The following is a 21,833-nucleotide window of genomic DNA, read 5'->3' as shown; positions in this document are numbered from 1 at the left end:
ATCCCATTGAAAACAGAAAGTGACATCTACGCAGCAGTAGAAAATCTTCAGAAATCTATACAAGAAGCTGCTTGGTATGCTACCCCTGACTGCTACCAAACAGAATTGAAAGAGAATTGCCCAACTGTAATAAAGGAAATGATTGCTAGAAAGAGAAAAATAAAGGAAGAGTGGCGAAGAAAAAGAACACATGAGAACAAGGCGAAATTAAATAAAATCACCAAGGAAATTAAACTACAATTGCATAATATCAAAAATAACAAAATACAAGAATATCTTACAGGTTTATCAGCAAACGCAGATAGTGAATATACCCTTTGGAAGGCCACGAGAAAAATCAAACACCCGAAACAACAAATACCACCAATACGAAACCAAGAGGGAAACTGGTGTAGAAATAATAAGGAAAAAGCCGAAGCATTTGCAAATCACCTCACTAATGTATTCCAGCCACATCCCATGGAAGATGGTGACACAGAGGAAGAAATAAATGACTTCCTGGAATCGCCCTACCAGATGGATTTACCTATACAAAAAATCACCACTAAAGAAGTTAGAAATATGATCCAGCATGAAATCAGTCCAAAAAAAGCTCCAGGGTATGACCTGATCAACGGGAAAGTACTGCAGCAATTGACATGCAAAGGTCTGAAAATGATAACGCAAGTATTTAATGCAATATTTAGGCTAGGTTACTACCCAGAACAATGGAAAGTTGCTCAAATTATTCTCATACCTAAGCCAGGGAAAAATAAAACTCAGGTGACTTCATACAGACCAATAAGCCTGCTACCTGTTCTATCAAAAATTTTGGAAAAACTTCTCCTTAAACAATTATCCCCAGTTATAGAAGAAAGGAAACTAATTCCCCAACACCAATTTGGGTTCAGAACACAACACGGAACGATAGAACAGGTACATAGACTGGTAAAACACATCAGAAGTGATCTATAAAATAAAAGGTATTGTTCTGCTGCATTCCTGGACATTGGTCAGGCCTTCGACAAGGTATGGCATGCTGGTATGCTCTTTAAATTAAAGAAAAACCTTCCTCATCCTTTTTATCAAATCCTAAAAAGCTATATTTCCAACCGACATTTCCTAGTCAAGCAGGATAATGAATACACAAGCCTAAGACCAATAAAAGCCGGAGTACCACAAGGAAGTGTCTTGGGACCGATATTGTACTTGCTCTACACTGCTGACCTACCCACAAGTAACAAAACAACGTGTGCAACTTTTGCTGATGACACTGCTGTACTAGCCTCTCACCATGATCCAAATACAGCATCCAGAACCCTTCAGAAAGACCTTAATAATATACAAATATGGCTTAAAAAATGGAAGATAAAGGCGAATGAGAGTAAATCCATCCATGTAACCTTCACCATGAGAAGACAAACATGTCCATCTGTAACACTAAATGAAACTCAACTCCCACAAACCGATACTGTCAAGTACCTAGGAATCCATCTTGATAGGAGATTAACTTGGCAAAAACACATTTTTACAAAAAGAAAACAACTAGGAATAAAATTTCGAGAAATGTACTGGATCATCGGTCGTAAATCTCAACTATCACTTGAAAACAAACTGCTGATATATAAAACTATATTAAAACCAGTGTGGACCTATGGTATCCAACTTTGGGGGACAGCCAGTCAAACTAACCTAGAAATATTGCAGAGATTCCAGAACAAAGTCCTTAGAACAATGCTGAATGCCCCTTGGTACGTGCCAAACTATGTGATAGAGCAAGACCTCAATGTGCCATCCATAAAAACAGTAATAACGGAATATTACAAAAAATATTCCAAGAGACCAGAATCGCATCCAAATGAGTTAGCCAGCAACCTTACTGATGACCACAATGATGTACGACGCCTGAAGAGATTCAAAGTAGTGGATCTAGCAAGAAGATTCGAATAATCTGTGATAACTAAACTTATTTTAATTTGTTTTAATTTAATTTATGTAAAGAGGGTGATCACTGGATCTCCCTCTACAGGTCAAAATTTTCAATTGTTGTCAAATAATTTACCTATTGTTCTCAGTTGAGGACAGATTGTAAATATTACAACATTAAATAAAAAAAAAATTAAATTGTTGATAAATTGATTATAAGAGCTAATTAATTGATTTATTGGTAAATAATTGAATTAATAATTTATATTAATTTATTACACAGAACCGGCTGGCGACAAAAGGTGACAGCTCCCAATCCCAGATGATACATACAATATATAAGTAATCATTCCTCTTCTACCGTTAGGTGTCGAGGGTGGTGCTTCTAGTCCTTAAGCACAAACAGTGCCTTGAAAATTTTAAAGCACTAGTGCTTTAAAGTAGCATTTTTAACGCTCCTATGGAGTGCTAAAAATTGCATTTTCAACACGGTTGTAGAAAAACAATTTTATTTCTTTATTCCATTTGAGAAAATAATACCATTTTCAAATGGCTGTAGGTGTAGAGTGTGTACAGGTGCTTTGTCAATATTTACAAGGGCTTTTCCGATCTCATTCTCTTCGTATCATATCAAATTTTCATGTTTTGAGCAAAGTATATTCATTTTTAGTTGTTTACTTACAAATAATTGATGCAGAATGAAGTACCATTTTTATCCTTTACAAAAGAAATCAACCATGTGAAAGTTAAAACAGACATCTTAAAAAAAAATAAGAAGTTTGTACGACCCATAGAACCGGAGATATTCTTTTTTTTTTTTTTTAGCAAAGCACAATAATTGTTTATAAACATAAGGGCTGAAATTTGGGCAGTTTCTCAATAAAGTTTTCTTTTTTTTCAGTTAGTATTTAATTAAGTGTAGTAGACGAATAATTTGTGAAAACTAGTTAAAGTTAGTTAGCCAGAAGTGTTTAAAAATGCCGAAAAACACCAATTTTAGCGTTTTTCGAGACCACTTTGCAACTGTGGGACACACGTGGGGAATTTAAGAAAACAAAAATACGTGATAAAACTCACTTAGGGACCGTTCAAGTATTACGTAACGCAGGTTGGGGGCGGGGGTGGTTAAAAATATTCAAAAATTGCGTTACGTAATACGTGAACAACCCGTTAAGGTGCGTTACGTAATACGTGAACGACCCGTTAAGGTGCGTTACGTAGGGGGGGAGGGGGGTCAAAAATCTTCAAAAACCGCGTTACGTAATACTTTAACGCTCCCTCAGGTATTTTCAAATTTCAAATTTACAACTTGATTTTATGTGGCATAAGTCAGTTAAAAAATTCCTAAATGAATTGATAAGCCGTTGCGTTTCGGAATATACATAGTCCGTTCTTTAACGATAAAATATTGCAAAACCTCTAAATTTTAAAGAACCGCTTGGATTGACATGAAATTTGGCATACACATAGCTAACAAGTCAAAGAAAAAAAGTGATATTGTGCCGATATGTGCTTTTGCCCTGGGGATGGTTTTCACCCCCTCTTGGGGGTGAAAAAATTTTCGTCCAAAGAAATTCAGGACATGGATAAACTGGCTAATTTTAAGTAACTTTTGTTCTATAGAGTTTTTTCACTAAGTCAATAGTTTTCGAGTTATTTGGCAATGAATATGTTCATTTTTTCAACAAAATAACCACGCTTTTAGACGGTTTTTCGCAAATAACTCAAATAGTAAGTATTTTGTCGAAAAAACATTCTCAGCAAAAATATAGCCTGTAAAATTTTTTAAAAAATGGTGTATACATCACGTCCCTACATCTAGTAGAAGCAGAGTTATAGCTAATGAAAAATAGGTTCATATTCGTCAAATTCCAAATGAAATACTTTAACGTGAAATAACCAAAAATGAAGCACATTTCGGGGAAAACTCATTAAAACTTATTTAAAGTGTTTAAAAAAGGCTTCATTTTTGTTTTATAAATAAAAGTTCTAGCATCAAAATTAAACAAGTTACGCTCAAAATAAAGATAGTCCCTTTTGGTTTTGGTAAAAAAAATCGAGAAAATCACCCCCTAATTAGTATCTTAAATGAACTTAATCGTTACGACTTCATAAGTTTCTTGACTCCTGTATATATTGTTTATATGATCTGTAAGTTTAATTTTGGGTTAAAATTTTGCCTTTGAAATTTGGGTATACCGAAGAATCCTACGAATAAGTTGGGTGGATAGAGTTCGTAACGAAGTTGTTTTGCACCGGATGGGAAAAGTCACAGAAGTCGTCAGAACAGTTAAAAATCGAAAACTTGAATATTTTGGCCATGTTATGCGACACCCAGAGAGATATAATATACTCCATTTAATAATACAAGGCAAGGTAGACGGAAGAAGAGGGCCAGGTCGAAGAAGAACGTCATGGCTTAAAAACCTGAGAGAATGGTATAACAGATCCTCTGCATCCCTTTTCCGAGCTGCCGTTAACAAAATTACTATAGCCAATTTGATAGCCAACGTACGATAATCGAGCACGGCACATGAAGAAGAAGAGAGTAAGTTTAATTGGTTCAAAATCCTTATTATTGAAAGGGCTGTAGTTAAAAGGATTTAAACGAGTCACTGATCACGAATGTATGCAAATTTAGAAACACCAAATCTTAATCAATTTTTGTCCAACAGAAAAACAAAAAAATACATGATATTCAAAAAAGCAAATCTAACATTTTTTGTTTTTCGAGATTTTTGGTATCTCTTACAATTTTTAAGTTATTTTGAAAAAAAGCATATTTTTCAAAATTAAAATTTTTAAAAATTTTACTTTGAAACCAAACCTTTGAACCTTTGAACCTTTTTAAGTTGCCAATTAGGGGGTGGTCTTCCCGATTTCTTTTGCAAAAACAAAAGGGACCAACTTTATTTTGAGCGTAACTTGCTTAAATTTAATGTTAGAAACTTTTTGTAAAACCAGAAATAAAGCTTTTTTTAAACACTTTAAAAAGTTGTAATAGGTTTTCCCCAAAAAGTGCTTAATTTTTTGGATATTTCACGTCGAAATATTCTATTTGAAATTTGGTGAATATGAATCTATTTTTCATTGGCTATAACTCTGGTTCTACGAGATCCAAAGACCTAACGCGTACACCATTTTTTTTTTTTAATTTTTATAGGCTATATTTTAGCTAAGAAGATTTTTTTCGAAAAAATACTTCATTTTTGAGTTATTTGCGAAAAACCGTCTGAAAATGTGGTTATTTTGTTGAAAAATGAACATATTCACTTGCAAATAACTCGAAAAGTGTTGACTTGGCGAACAAGCTCTTTAGAACAAAAGTTACTTAAAATTAGTCAGTTTACCCATTTCCGGACTTATTTTGGACATATATTTTTTCACCCCCAAGAAGGGGTGAAAGTCACCCCCAGGGCAAAAACACACATCGGCACAATATCACTTTTTTTCTTTGACATGTAAGCTATATGTATGCCAAATTTCATGTCAATCCAAGCGGTTCTTTAAAATTTAAAGCAAAAACCGTGAAAGAATGGACTAACAGCCTTGACGAACGTCTGAATTTTAACGTTCTAAATACATTGATTATTTTTTATCCATAAGCTGAGTCTTGTCTTAACCAAAAGAATATGATGCTCTAATACAGTAAAACAACAACAGCAGTAAAAAATTTACCTAAAGCATACCACGGGAACCTGTTTATTTATAACAATTATTGAACAAATAAGAAATTTCTTTTTCATTTAAAACCAATTTATTCTTTCGTTTAAGCAGGTTTCCGTGGTAAACTTTGGGTAAGCTTTTTACTGTAATATTGCAGCATCATACTCTTTTAACTAAAATAATATTCAGCTTGTTGCTAAGAAATAAACAGTAAGTTTCGAACGTTAAAGTTCAGACGTTCGCCAAGTCTATATCTGTACCTACCTCAGAGCTAATGGTAGGGGAGCAAAGTACGCTAAATGTGCAGTCACTCGAGCGCTTTGGAGACCTATTGGGTTGTGAAGAGTATGTCCTAAAACCAAAAAAAGTTATGTAGCATTTTTCATTTTAGTGGGCGCTTGCCATTTTTTAATTTAATTTTCCATTTCCAACAATCGTTTTTTCCGATTATAACGCCATCTATGCATAATTTGAAAAAATGTTTCGAATAAAAGTTACTTATTTTTTCGTAAGGAATCCAAATCCTCGATAAAAAATGGGGGCTCCTATTTAAGATTTTAAAGTAACCCCCCACCCCACCTCCGTGGGGATCTTGTTTGGTGTCATTCGATAGATTTTTTAAAAATATTAAATAAGTGTATTTTACAGTTTTTCGATCTGATGTTCATTTCGCGAAATATCGCGGGATTCGTATTTAAAATATTTAATTTACCCCCCACCCCTCTCTGTGGGAAGGCGTGTTTGGTATCATTCGATAGATTTTTAAAAAATATTGAGCACATATTTTTTAGTTTTTCGATCTGTTATTCATTTCGCGAAATATTCACTTTTTTCTTGTGAAACTTTGGGACCCACCCATTTCCTTACGCCTGGCTCAAATCGTCAGATTTTTGAAATATACACTCTTTTGCATGTACTTAACTTACTTTATCTTAATCTGACAATTTCGAGTTTTTTTAAGGATATATTGTTTTTTTCGGGCCCCCCTTAACGAACTCCCCTGTGTTAAGAGCCAATATATGGTAGAGGTACATCTGCAGGGTACTAGGTTTATCTCCATATGATAATCTGACGCGCTCGAGTAACTGCAAAAATCCCCGCTTGGGCTCCCCTACCATAAACTGTATACTCCATTTTTTTGAAAAATTGTATTATTTTACTTTCTACGTAACACACTTCACATCTTTCATATGCGATACGATATAAAATCCTATTTAATGTGGTTCCGAAGATAGGCAACGTTAAAGTGTATTAAATCCCTCCGTAGCTCCGAGCTAAACAGTCGTTTACACTTAATACCCAGTAAAATAAAAGTATTAACTCCATGGAACGATGTCAAACCACGGCATGCTACTGATAGTAAGAATTCTGTGGAAAATAAATGAAAGTAAAACTAAATGACATCAAGGATTTTAAGACCCTTTAAAACAACAACTGTTTTAACTGTTCACCTTTTATTATAAGGAAAAACTCAGCAGAATACAGACTTTCGTATGTCAGATGTTGTCCACTTGGAAGTATGTATGTAGCGATAATTTGGGATTACTTTTTTCAAAACTAATTTTAGTTCGGAAACACTCCAATCTGTTGATCTTAACAGAAATTCTAGGCGTGTTGAGTTTTCTCCGGCTCTGACTGTGATTCACGATAAGCCAAAGGAATTTCATAAGTTTTATAAAAACTTATCACACTCCGATAAAGTAGATGAGGATTTATAAAATTTTTCCAAAATAATTGTAAGTGAACAACACTCATGATCCTCTGAGTTTCGTTTTTCGTTAGTTTTGTTTACTCATTTTGTTTTATAGATATTGTTTATTTCATTTAATTTTAAAAAAAAAAAAAAAATTTTGACTAAAGTTTGTTTCATGTATCGTATTATCTCCAGATTATTTATTCACGTGTGTCAACTTACCATTATATTATCTCCCGAACATGGTAATTGTTTTCATGCCAAATAGTATTAACTCCATGTTTTTTCAAAAAATTGAAGAGGTGTAAAAATAACAAATACAGTAATATATGGTATCATTTATACTTATCAAATAGTGTTTATCACATATTTGAAGAAAAAGAAATAAAAATTGTATTTAAAATTTACTTTTTGTATTTCTTTTAAACTGCTCTCCTGTAAAATTTCAATTTTGTGAGTTAATACAGTTTAGCTCTGAGGTACAGATATATTCCGAGATGCAACGGTATATCAATGTGTTTATGGATTTTTTAAACTTTTGGCTTTTAGAAAATAAAATCCAAATGAAATTGTGCATTTCAAGACTAGCTTACTTACGCTTTCCTCTCGTATTTTTTAAATTTGATATCAAACGTATTGAAAAAATGAACCAAAACGCTAAAATTAATAATTCTCGGCATTTTTAATTGCTTATTTGCATTTTACGCTTGAATTAAGTATTCTTCGAAAAAATTAGAACAATAATTTTCGTCCTAACATCCCAATTTTAGCTAGTATACCCTATTCCTTGAATATACGACCGTTTTGGATTATCGTGACAACAAATATTTTGCTGTGCAAAATATGAAGAACGAACGTAAATTGTAAATTCTGTACCTCAGAGCTAAACTGTATTAACTCACAAAATTGAAATTTTACAGGAGAGCAGTTTAAAAGAAATATAAACAGTAAATTTGAAATACAATTTTTATTTCTTTTTCTTCAAATATGTGATAAACACTATTTGATAAGTATAAATGATACCATATATTACTGTATTTGTTATTTTTATACCTCTTTAATTTTTTGAAAAAAGGTGGAGTTAATACTGTTTGGCATGAAAACAATTACCATGTTCGGGAGTTAATAAATATAATGGTAAGTTGACACACGTGAATAAATAATCTGGAGATAATACGATACATGAAAGACAATTTAGTAAAGAATACTTCTTTTTTTAAATTAAATGAAATAAACAATATCTATAAAACAAAATGAGGGGCGGAGGTAAATTCCTCACCAACCAGTAGGACCATATAATCCGACAGGTATTTTCCTCACCAAGTTTAAGGGTTCGTATTAATCCGGTAGGTATTTTCCTCACCAACTTACTCAGGTAATAAAATACAAAATATAGATGTAATTTAAGAATGATTATTATGAAAGCATCCGAAATCCGAATAAAAGACATTCATTTATTTCCTTACGTTGTAATAATAGTTTATAATATTGAAAATGTGCAAAACGTATAACTTATTATTTATTATTTACTATAATAAGAAACACACTTTACAAAATCCATTATAATCATTTGATTAGACTGATAACTTATTATAGTTATTAAGGTACCAAGGGTATTATAAGGATAATAAAGCTTGAGATCAATAGTGTATAGACCGAGGGCCTTCGGCCCGAGGTATATACGTTGACCGAAAGCGTTATTATTTTATTATTATAATAGCCGTGATGCCTTCAACGTTTAATGTCCGACTAAATTATTCTTTATATGCAAAAAATTTGAGTAAATTTTGAATTAATTAGTTTTCGAATAAGTACATTTACCAGAAATAGTCGTAACGTAATTGTGGTAACCATAGTTTTACTCAGAGTTTTATTTGTCAACTTGACAGTATTTAACTCGTTATTTAAATTTAATAGGCGATAGGGCGTTATCTTTCTATAAAACCCTCTTGGGCGTTATATCCTATTTAATAGACTTCGAAATAATGTCATTATTTGTCAAATAATAGACCAGTCCTACGTAAATTTTCTACATTTTTCTCAGCTTACTTGCAGACTGCAGTAATAAAAAAAATCATTTTATAGTTTGCATGACATTAAATCAAACACAAAACAATCTGATACGTCTTCCGGTTTTATATAATGTAAGGCCAAAAATATGTTTGAGCCTACTTCAGAATCATTTGTATATTCTGATGTTAAATCAAGAGACTGAATTTTCTATACCAAGTTTGGTGTACTTAGGTGAAATCTTCAATCATGTATTTCAGTGTTTGGACACATTTGAATGATTGCATTATGTATAAATATAGCCTTTTTAAAATCCACAAAAACTTTACTAGGATTAAACTCAATTTCGAGAGCTTTAAAAATTTCTGATTTTAACAAATAGAAAAGATCGTTTTAAGTTTCTGTTTTTTTTTTGTTTGACAGTAAACAGTATAATAAAGAAATATAATGCCCATTAATTGGCCCATGAATAGTGAATAATTGCAAATAATATGTGGTACGGTAATTGTGCCATACATATAATATACGAGAGGGGCAAAATTATGGAATACATTAATTTTTTCTGAAACGGACGATTTTGGAGAAAAACCCCGAAACAGGTCGATTTTTATTTTTAAATTACAATTTTTTGGCCTACATTTTCATGGTAGTAACGTCATCTAACTGTGCGTGATCACGTAATCAATGATTTTTTTAAATGGGAATAGGGGTCGTGTGGTAGCTTATTTGAAAGGGTGTTATATTCTCTATTCAGCATATCGTCTATATTTCAGCATATCGTCCCTACCATTCCCAACTATCGAATATGAAAAGTCGGGTTTTTCAGATTCGATACCTTGTCCTCGAATTATACGTCATACATCTTGTGGCAAATTCTCGTTATTGTAGCTGAATTAGGAGCGCGGGAAATATGCTGTTTAAACTATCGAATATAAACATTTTTCCATTTTCTTTTACTGTAAACTGACGAAAATGGTATATTCCAGAGGTTTTCAATCTGTGGTACATGTACCACTTGTGGTACATATCATTATTGGCGGTGGTACACAAAACACAGAAAAAATTAAAATAGTAGTATGTACTCAGTAAGTATTGATAATACAATTTAAAAATATAGGTGGTACCAAAAATAATAAAAATAACTGTAGGTGGTACATCACTCAAAACGGTTGAGAACCGCTGGTATATTCGATACTATTCTTTTGTATAAATATAACTAAAGGTATATATTTCTACAACGCTAAATGTCGAATGTCGAAATATTTTTTTATTTAGAAAATCTCATTTTAAAACGCAAGTATTGGTAAGAAGTAGTGATGAGCAAAACAAGAACAAGACCAAGACCAGGCTAGTCTTGGTCTTGGTCTTGTTCTTGCAAGCTTGGTCTTGGTCTTGGTCTTGCAGCTAAAAGGCAGTCTTGGTCTTGGTCTTGGTCTTGCACTAGCCGGTCTTGTTCTTGGTCTTGCTGCAAGAGTCTTGCTGGTCTTGCTTTTTTGGTAGTAGTAATTTGAACCAAACAATTTCGAATAAAATGTACATTGAAATAAATAAAGATGTGAATAATGAAACTATATTTTTTGCTTTAAAATTTTAACACAATGTAGAATGTAGTTTCAAACGGATACCAATTTTAACATTATACATTCACCTAATGACCTAATTATTTCTCTCTATATAAAGAGATTAGAGTATATTTTTATAATGGTAATGTTTATCAGTAGGAAAAACCTACATTTACAACCCTTGTTGCAATTGCCGGCCTTCGGTTGTGTCACGTTGTGTTTTGCATGCTGTCGATACCTGCCGCCTGCCTTCAGACCACGTCTTGAGTCTGGATTATTGTTTATTGCCCCTGTATTTTAATAAAATGTTAAAGAAGAAGAGCTTCTTAAAGGTGCCACAAATGGTCGGGGACCTTCAATTCACGGATTTTGCGAAAAGGAATAAACGGTTTATAGTTGTTAACAGATAATGATCTGCTCCTTTCACTCGAACACTGTAGTATTTATCCTACGAGGGTCAAATTTAAGAACATAAATTAAATTTTTTTAAGAGAGCACAAAAATCAAATATTTTTTACTCTATTTAATCATTATTTAATATAATTAACTTTTTTTATAAACTAACTAAAACATGCTTTTTAGTAAATACGTACATATTTACCATACTTATTTATAGACCTAATACTATAACATAATAACTAAACCTAATGGGGAGTTATAAACGCTTAATTCTGTAATTTCTTATCTTGCAGTTCTTTAATTTTTTTAAACTACATTGCTCTCGTAACACAAGTTATTCGCACTTTTTATTTTCAAATATTTTTGGATTGAATACCCATTATGACATTTAAAAAGTTGAAAATATTCGGATGTGGGTAGTAAAAACTAGAATTTAAAACACACTGAAATGATGCGCATGCATTTCAAGTGCGGCACATACTATTTGTACTACTGGCCCTTTCTGGGGAAAACCTAGATTCTTCCAAATAATTTTCAACTATGAAATCAGTAAAATTCTTTACACGTTTGTCATCCGGGATTTTCACAAATAATTCAACTTCCAACTTTCGTTGACTGTAAAAAATTAATCCAAAAAATAATTTTAAAAATTTCCCAGTATCAAAATTTTTGTCATTATATTCAGAAACTGAACCTTAGCTTTGGATTTTGATACCAAGCTTGACACATTACAATCGACAACCAGTTATTTTTTTATTCAGGTCACAATGCTTTCACAGCATTGTGAATCCCTTTTCAAAATCTATTATATTTTTAGTATTTATTTTAAATTTAACGACCTACATTTTTCCTCGATTATGCGAAAAGAATTGAAATAGTGTCAGTATTTTTATTAGACAAAAAAGCGAAAACTACTGGTACATAAAAACCGTTTTTAATTGCATTTTTTTTTAATGGATTACCCTATCTATAATCACATTTTTTTGTCTTACAAGTAATTTCAATTGTCCTTGAACTGTCGCCGTTTGAAAACTTGCCTTCTGGACACTTTGAAGGTTGAGAAAATGCAAACCGTTTGACTTAATCAAAACGACTTAAAAATATAACCAAAATATTATGTATTTTAAAAATTCGATATTGTTTAGGGTTTGTTACAATCTCAGTATATATTATTGAACTAAAAAAATAAAGTTAAATAAAAAAAACCAATTTTTCTCAAAAAAGTGCAAGAGTCTTGCAGGTTGGTCTTGGTCTTGCGTGGTCTTGCAAGGTTCGGTCTTGGTCTTGATCTTGTTCTTGCAAGTTTGGTCTTGGTCTTGGTCTTGCAACCAAAAGGCGGTCTTGGTCTTGGTTTTGGTCTTGGTCTTGCTGCAAGATCAAGACCAAGACCGCAAGACCAAGACCAGTCTCGCTCATCACTATTAAGAAGGTTGTATGTTGAACATTTTCTTCTACAATGCGTAGTTTTTTCACAATATTGAAATTACTGAAAAAATTCTCGTTATTCATCCCTGCCATTAATGTTTAATCCTTGTTAGATTGATAACAAATTTGAACTGAATCTTTTTCTTTCCAAAAAATCACATTCGTGATTTTGTTTTTTGTATTCATCAAAGATTTGTTTCGGTCCGATGTTTGAAAGTAGCGAATATATTAAAAATATATTAAAAATTAGAATAGGTTTAATACATTAAAATACCAAAAATTAAAAATGTAACGTTTAATAGTTACGTCATTGTTTATTAAGTGTACCTCCCGCAGTTGCTTTTCTCTTGATGAATCGTAGAAAATTTAAATAAATATATTTACTAACAAATTATCAGTAAATATCTATCACCGTCTATATATAATCGAATTAACAAAAACATAATTTCATACTTTATTTGCATTAACACATAGCAAAGAATTAAGCTTTTTTAAAATTTTAGACGAATTAAAAATTTCGTATGACAGTAATGACAGTTTGAATGATGGCGGTTTGAATACCTTTGAATATCTATTTGGTATACCTTTGGCGGTTTGAATATCTATTGAATACCTAATTACTAAGTCTGTAAAGTTTTGATTTATGTTGTATGAATATAATTGCAAAGTACTACAGAATTTCACTTTCTGGCATAAATTTAATTAATAATAACGTAAAGTTTGTACAATATTTTTAATACCTAAAATAAATAAATTTTAAGTTCACTCAAATAAATAATCGATTACTGCCATCGACCACTTACATTCAATCTCAGTTAATTTGATTAAAAATCGCGGCAGGTAAAGTAAACTTCTTCTTTCAGAGGCCATACAATTGATGCACTTTAAGATTTTTATTGCAGATCTCACCAATTTTTTGTCTTAATTTCTATTATAGATATTCTTTATCAGGTCTAGCTGTAGCTAACTTTATATAGTTATATTTTAATTGTTGTTATGAGATTCTTATAATGTTATTGCCACAAATTGGTTGCATTGCTCCTGTGGTGATGCTGACTAACGAGTCAGAAATACGTATTTACGGTTGCGTTCTACCTTTTATGCCTTTTTATTTATTCTTATACATATACTCCAGATTTCTAGCGCCTTCGGCCATCCGGGTAGGAAATAATTAATGAACGTTCACCGAGCCGTTAGCCTGTATCTTTCATATTGCTGTCCGATCTGATTATATTCGTGACTTCTCATTTAAAATCCCGGGTTCACTTGAAGCCTTTCCAGGAATTTAAATAATGATTTTAGACTGCTACAATTAAAATTCAAATTCCTTATAGGCCTAGATAGGCCTAGGTTAATAGCTTAACAGTGTCTAATCGGATGAACTTTGATGTATGGGAACACTGGACCAGGGGAAGTTTTAATTGTGGAACAGGTTAAAAAACGTCGGACTACGAAAACGTCCCATGTATTTTGTCGGACAGAACTTCCAATTGATTTGTTACCCTTTCATTAAACTCTCATGCAAAAATCAGACTGCTATTCATCACCAACATAATTCCTGTTATGTGACATGTTCTACGTGTTCCACTTATTAAAATGCTCAGTTGGTGATAAATGGCAGACTGATTTTTGCATGAGAGATTAATGAAAGGGTAACAAATCATTGGAAGTTCTCTCCGACAAAATACATGGGACGATTTCGTAGTCTGACGTTCCAAATTTTTAATTTGTTCCACAATAATTAAAACTTCCCCTGTTTCAGTGTTCCCGTACATCAAAGTTTGTTCTACTAGAAACCGTTAAGCTATTAACAAATTTTCAGCTTGCTATTAATCAAATTTTGTATATAATAATGTAAGACATTTCAAGAAATTCCCTTTTGAATTTGTTACGTTCTTTATGAAAACAGTGGTATCATCAAAGTCCATGGACTGACCTATGGAATGGACGTGATTAGTTAATGCACAACGGTTTGGATAAAGGCATGAATCCACTTTTATGGAGAGTGGTCCTCCACTTGAGGAGTTGAGATATTTGACCAATGTACTACTGATTACATGAAAAACAGGACGTTTACTGAGAAAATATTTAACAGGAAATTAAGCCAAACTGAACTCATGCAGGAATAGTTAGTTATAAGAGGTACTGAAAGATTAGATCTGAAAAACAGAAATAAATTAGAAGATATTTTTTAACTTTTACCGAAAATAACAAAAATATTTAGGGATGAGGACCAAAGCAAAAACACCAAAATTTAAGTGAATAATTAAGCCCAAAGTAATGTATTCCAGAGAGGCAGGCAACAAAAATTTTCTAAAGAAATATAATATAAAAAATAGTGCGACAAAAGAGCAATGATACCGCCGGCAGAGCAATACCACAGGTCAAAAAATAAGAATAAGTAAAATAAGACATTAAAGTGCATTATTGCTTTTCAGAGCGTTAATAAACTAGAAAACTTCAAGTAGATAGAAACTTAGATTTCTACTTCATTTTCTAGTAGAAACATAGATAAAATATCATAAAGGCAAAGAATAATAAGAAACTTACGAAAACAAGAAACATATAGGAAACATGGAAAAATTGGAAAACGGTAGTGACAAATAAGTGAAGATCAGATCGGACTGATCTCCATAAAAAGAACCTTTTTGAGAAAAGAGCTATAGCTTTTAGCATGTTAATTTTCAATTGGCAATTAAAATGAACGTATTGGTAGAATGTCAATTAAATAAATTAAAGCAACATTCTACTATATGGTACAAAACGTATAATACTATACCCTTGGATATTTAGGTATTATTTTAGTGGAAATATCACTTATTTTTTAATTGCATTTTCTTATTCTTAATATGTAGATATACGTAAAATTTGAAATTTTAATATTCACAATATATTCAAATATTCTCTCCATATTCACAATATTTTAATAAATATGGAGCATATGTAAATTAATATTGGAGCAAATTACGAAAACACTAGATGACCCAGTGATTAAATATTGATACATTGAATTTGTAAAGAAAAAAATATCTAATATATCTGTAATATAAAAATATCTGTAATACATTTTCCCATGAAAATTGCCATAACGAAAATTTCTACCTTTACCAATCACCATATGACGTAGATACCAAAACATCAACACCACTGTATACACCATCATCCCTCTACCCCCAAAATAATCAAAACTCTATTCTACTCGAAAATCATTGACCTCATACCTGTCGAGAGGCCTATCTGTCAGTTGATTGTCTGTAAAATACGAAAACTACGGTCTCGCGTGACGCTCTCGTGAAAATGGTCTCGTCCACGGTGAACGGTCTTTGAAACTGAGGGATAAACGCGACTTGAGTGTAAGTTGTGAGGCAGCGGGCCATGGTGCTCCTGCGCGAGGATATCCAGCAGGAACGTCAGGATCGAGAAGAGACAGGTGAGACAAGGAAGTCGCTATACTGGGTGATGGACAGTTTGATTGAAGGTATTTCTTGTAATATGTTGCAACGGAATGATTTTCTATTTCTTCTTTCCAGGTATTTCGTCCAGGATTCCAATATTCAAAAGAGGTTTATTGTTGTTTAGCCTAAGTTTTCATTTTTTGGCGGCTTTGTAATTTTCTGGTTGAATTATTTATCCTTATTTTAAAATAAATCAATAAAACTTGACAAATATAAAAAATGTTGCGTTTTGTAACTAAAAATGAAGCTAAAAAGATGAAATCTAAAATTAAATCTATCTTAAATCGAAAAACTACAAACATATTAAAAAATTTTGTTCTTCTAGTCCATGTTCTTTGAGTACATTGTACTCAACCGTTAATTTTCTTTACCTTTACTTTAACAGCATTAAGTATTATTTTCTGCCTGGAATATTGCGTAGAGATGAGTATTGTTTTATTCTAGTCCAATTTTATCTAATTTACCTTGAAATATTAGTTTTCGTATAAAATATCGCAAGCAAACCTCAACAGTCGGTAAAAATACGATGGTATTCTTTGTTCTTCTCCTTCTTCTTCTAGTTTAATGACCGTTATAGATTGTTGGATATGATGTTGGTTATCATATTCGCTATCATGACTTTATTGACATCAGTTCTTACTAATGATATAGTCCATTTTCCGTACCATTATCTTAGATTTTTCAGTCATGATATTCTTCTGCATGGTCTCTCTAATGTGACCAAAAAATTCTAGCTTGTGCCTCTTATTATATTGACCAGTATTGTTTGGTTCAGCCTTCTAAGGCCACATCTCAAAGGCTCCCAAACATTTAAGCTTAGCTTCGCTTAGAGTCCTTTCCATTCAGGAAAGATGCAGCAATATATCACTCGTTATCTAAGACCTATACTAAGATCGTGGCTCCAAAGTAAGTTGCTCACAGGAGCTATTACTCATTTTATTGTTTCATAGAAAGCCTTTTTTCTCAGTAAAGTTCGTTGCTTCTGGCACAGGTAGTATCTTTCTTACACCAGTTCTTTACATCGTCGAAACTATTCATCCAACAAAACCGTTCTTGAGTTCTCAGAACCATTATTGTTTTCCAGTAGGTACTTATTTAAGCATGTTTTTAGCATTCTCTCTTGAAAATGGTCTCATCCACGGTGAACGGTCTTTGAAACTGAGGGATAAACGCGACTTGTGTTGTGAGGCAGTTACTTCTTATAATATTTTGCAACGAATTGATTTTCTATTGCTATTTGTTCTTTCCAGGTATTTTTTCCAGTATTCCAATATTCAAATTTATCGTTGTTTAGCGTTTCCATTTTTTGGCAGATTTGCGATTTTCTGTTTGAATTATTTGTCCTTGTATTGAAAGAAATGAAGCTTGACAAATATTAAAAAATGTTGCGTTTTGTAACTAAAAATGAAGCTAAAAAGATGAAATCTAAAATTAAATCTATCTTAAATCGAAAAATTACAAAAATATTAATAAATTTTGTTCTTCTAGTCCATGTTCTTTGAGTACATTGGACTCAACCGTTAATTTTCTTCATCTTTACTTTAACAGCATGAAGTATTGTTTTCTGCCTGATCAAATATGTCTGCTGCGTTGGAAATTATAAACAGATCTGGAATATTGCGTAGAGATGAGAATTGTTTTGTTCTAGTTCAATTTTATCTAATTTACCTTGAAATATTAGTTTTAGTATAAAATATCGCAAGCAAACCTCAATCGTCCGTCCAGATACGATAGTATTCTTTGTTCTCCTCCTTCTTTTTTTAGTTTAATGACCGTTATCGATTGTTGGATATGATGTTGGTTATCATATTCGCTATCGTTACTTTATTGACAGCAGTTCTTACTTATGATGTAGTCCTTTTTCCGTACCATTATCTTAGATTTTTCCGTCATGATATTCTTCTGCATGGTCTCTCTAATGTGACCAAAGTATTCTAGATTGTGCCTCTTATTATATTGACCAGTACTGTTTGTTTCAGCCTTCTAAGGACACATCTCAAAAGCTTCCAAACATTTAAGCTTAGCTTCGCTTAGAATCCTTTCTATATAGGAAAGATGCAGAAATATATCATTCGTTATCTAAGATCTATACTAAGATCGTGGCTCCAAAGTAAGTTACTCACAGGAGCTGTTACTCATTGTATTGTTTCATAGAAAGCCTTTTTTCTTAGTAAGGTTCGTTGCTTCTGGCACATGTAGTATCTTTCTTACACCAGTTCTTTACATCGTCGAAACTATTCATCCAACAAAACCGTTCTTGAGTTCTCAGAACCATTATTGTTTTCCAGTACTTATTTAAGCATGTTTTCAGCATTCTCTCTTGAAAATGGGCTCATCCACGGTGAACGGTTTTTGAAACTGAGAGATAAAAGCGACTTGTGTGTAAGTTGTGAGGCAGCGGGCCATGGTGCTCCCGCGCAAGGATATCTAGCAGGAACGTCAGGATCGAGAAGAGACAGGTGAGACAAGGAAGTCGCTATACTGGGTGATGGGCAGTTTGATTCAAGGTATTTCTTGTAATATGTTGCAACGAATTGATTTTCTGTTTCTTCTTTTCAGATATTTTGTCCAGGATTCCAATATTCAAAACAGATTTATTGTTATTTAGCTTAAGTTTACAATTTTTGGCAGTTTTGCAATTTTCTGGTTAAAGTATTTGTCCCTGTTTAAAAGAATTCCATGTTCTTTGGGTACATTGGACTCAAGCGTTAATTTGTTTAATCATTACTTTAACAGTATTAGAGCCGGTTGTTCGAACGCTAATCAACAACAATCTCTATCAAATATTTAATTACTGTCACAACTGTCAATGTCAACTTGGGTTGGGTTGCTGAAAACATAATTATGAATTACAATTATGAAATTAGTTAATCAATTATGTTAATAATTGTTATGCTAATTGATTAACTAATCTCATAATTATAATTAATTATGTGTTAAGGGCCGGTTGTTCGAACGCTAATCAACAATGATCACTATCAAATATTTAATTACTGTCACCAACTGTCAATGTCAACTTTGATTGGGTTGCTGAAAACATAATTGATTATAATTATGAGATTAGTAATCAATTAACATAACAATTATTAACATAATGGATTAACTAATTTCATAATTGTAATCCACAATTATGTTTTCAGTAACCCAAACAAAGTTGACATTGACAGTTGGTGACAGTAATTAAATATTTGATAATGATAATTTTTGATTAGCGTTCGAACAACCGGCCCTTAGAGTATTATTTTCTGCCTGATCAAATATGTCTGAGTCTGCTGCATTGGAAATTATCAACCAATATCGAATATTTCGTAGCGATGAATATAGTTTTATATCAAGTCTCCTTTTATCTATTTAACCTTGAAATATTAACTTTTATTATGAAACATCGCGAACAAATCTCAATTAGTCGGTCCAAATACGACAGTTTTCTTTGTTCTACTCTTTGTAAAATAGAAAGAAAGATTTCTCTACAATTTTCAATATTAATATCACAAGAGAGTGAGAATAAATTGAAAATATTGCGAAATTTTTTGAAAACTTGTTGCCTGGCACATACTAACATACAAAATTCAAGTTTTTCTAAATAAACATTCAGTGACATTTATCACAATTAGTGTTTTACAAATGGTCAAAGTGAACAGCGTGAGCAGGTTTAGCAAATATTCAAAGGAAGATATCAATAAAATATTAATTAAATTTATTTATAAATACAGTTTTGTTCATGAAATAGCCTTACCGAATTACACTCGAGCTCATTCATTTTCTTAAATAGTGTTCGTCAACACTAGAAAACTTATTGTTCGTTGTCGTTAAATAGAGACAAAAATTAATAACTTTATTCTCAACATTAATATCACAAGAGAGTGAGAATAAATTGGCAATAATGCGACAATTTTTCGAAAATTTGTTGCCTGGCAATAACAACTATTGCCGTATAGAAACAAGTTTAAGAAAAAAATTGGAGCATTAATTTCTTATTTGTTCTTACTATCGTATGATATATGACACATTATTTTTTAATACTTTCATGTAAAATTCAAGTCTTTGTATAAAAACATTCAGTGACATTTATCCCAATTAATGTGACACACATTTTTCAACCTGTCAAAGTAAACAGCACAGTTTAGCAAACATTCAAACGAAGATATCAATAAAATATTAGTTAAGAGTATTTATAAATACAGTTTTATTCATGAAATAATCTTACAGAGGTACAATCGAGAGCTCAAAATTGCCGATTTGTGGTTACTGATAATTTGACATTAGATGCAGAGATAAAAGTTTATTATGGTTCGTTTTTTTAAATGTGACAGTTGTCAAAACTAGGAAATTCGTTGTAAATAGACAAAAACAATCTACCTAAAAATATTCCCACCATAATAATCTAGGTAGAAAATTCCCGCTGTAATAATAATCTGATTGGACAAAATTAAACACGTGATTAAAAATCTTACTACACGATTGGAAATTAAAATCATTATAAAATAATCGGATGAATAATACTGCAAGAATAAAAAACCGCTAAACGCCGTAAAAATGAGTGGCGCATACATAGTTCAGAGAAATAAGGAAAAAAATAGCCTGTTGGTGACACAACCCCCTCCAGGCCGAAACTAAATTTTTTGAGTAATATGGACATCTATAATAATAACCTATATATTTCCTGCAGCCGATTTTGATGATATACATAGTTATAAACAAATGAAGATCAAAAAACGGCAAATTTTCGCTTTTTTCGTCTATTACTAAGAAAATAGTCATTTTAGACAAATTTGAGAGTAAGAAACTCATAAAAGGTATAAAAAGCTTCAATATGGCGTTTGCTTAATATGTCTATCCTTATTGGTTGCTTAGAAAATTGCAAAATAAATCATAAATTTTGAGTTTTTATAAATATTTATAACTTATATAAAAATTAACTTAGAACCTTCTTATTACACGGAATGCTGAGACTTATGGTGCTTAATTTATACCCTAAATTTCGAAAAAATTGGTCAAATAGTTTAAAAGTTATTTAATTTGTTTATCCCAAATTTATTTCTTTTGCAACACTGTAAGTCAGAAATTGATGAAGCTACAGTAATACTTTGGATAGTTTATGGAAGAAGGAAATTTACAGTATTAATTTAATTAAAAAAAATTACAAAAAATAATTATAAATATTGCAAAATTATTTTGCAAAATCATGTGAATTAAATAAATGGGGGGGCTAACTTTGTCCCTAATTGTCCTAGGACAGTTGTTTTTCTTTCTAAATGTGTATAAAAATACAGTCTTTCTAAATATGAAAAAATAATTTTTCTACAGGTAACGGTTAAAAAGTTATTGTAATTGTTTATAAGTTAGCAAAAAATCGACATGTTTTTTCAAAATAATTTTATGCTGTTTAAAATTATTTTTTGTCATTTATTTTTAATAATGGTAATAGTATAAATGTCCTTCTTTCATAAACTGTCCGAAGTATGATTGTAGCCTCATAATTTTCTGACTTGTAGTGTTGCAAAAAAAATGAATTTGGGATAAACAAATTAAATAACTTTTAAACTGTTTGACCAATTGCTTTGAAATTTAAAATATAATTTAAGTGCAAGAAGTATCAGCATTCTGTGTAATAAGAAGGTTCTAAGTTAATTTTTACATAAGTTATGAATATTTATAAAAACTCAAAATTTATGATTTATTTTGCAATTTTCTAAGCAACCAATAAGGATGGACATA

The 21,833-nt window shown here is 31.7% G+C and overlaps 1 protein-coding gene across 3 annotated transcripts in view; it reads right to left on the bottom strand.

The window, feature by feature from the left end:
* Positions 1 to 21,833, bottom strand: part of LOC114332203 (eye-specific diacylglycerol kinase) — a 1,074,450-nt gene that overhangs the window by 977,321 nt on the left and 75,296 nt on the right. For 2 of the 3 annotated variants that reach the window (XM_050642119.1, XM_050642120.1), the window contains exon 1: positions 15,882 to 15,967. The exons of the other annotated variant lie outside the window; for it this stretch is intronic. The gene's annotated coding sequence lies outside the window, so the exon portion shown is untranslated. Of the gene's footprint in view, positions 1 to 15,881; positions 15,968 to 21,833 lie in introns of those variants that run through there. 3 annotated transcript variants of the gene reach the window in all.

This window comes from Diabrotica virgifera, chromosome 1 (assembly GCF_917563875.1).
Source record: "Diabrotica virgifera virgifera chromosome 1, PGI_DIABVI_V3a".
NCBI classification, from domain to species: domain Eukaryota; kingdom Metazoa; phylum Arthropoda; class Insecta; order Coleoptera; family Chrysomelidae; genus Diabrotica; species Diabrotica virgifera.
Note: the sequence above shows the minus strand (reverse complement) of the source record. Positions and strands in the feature narration are given on the sequence as shown.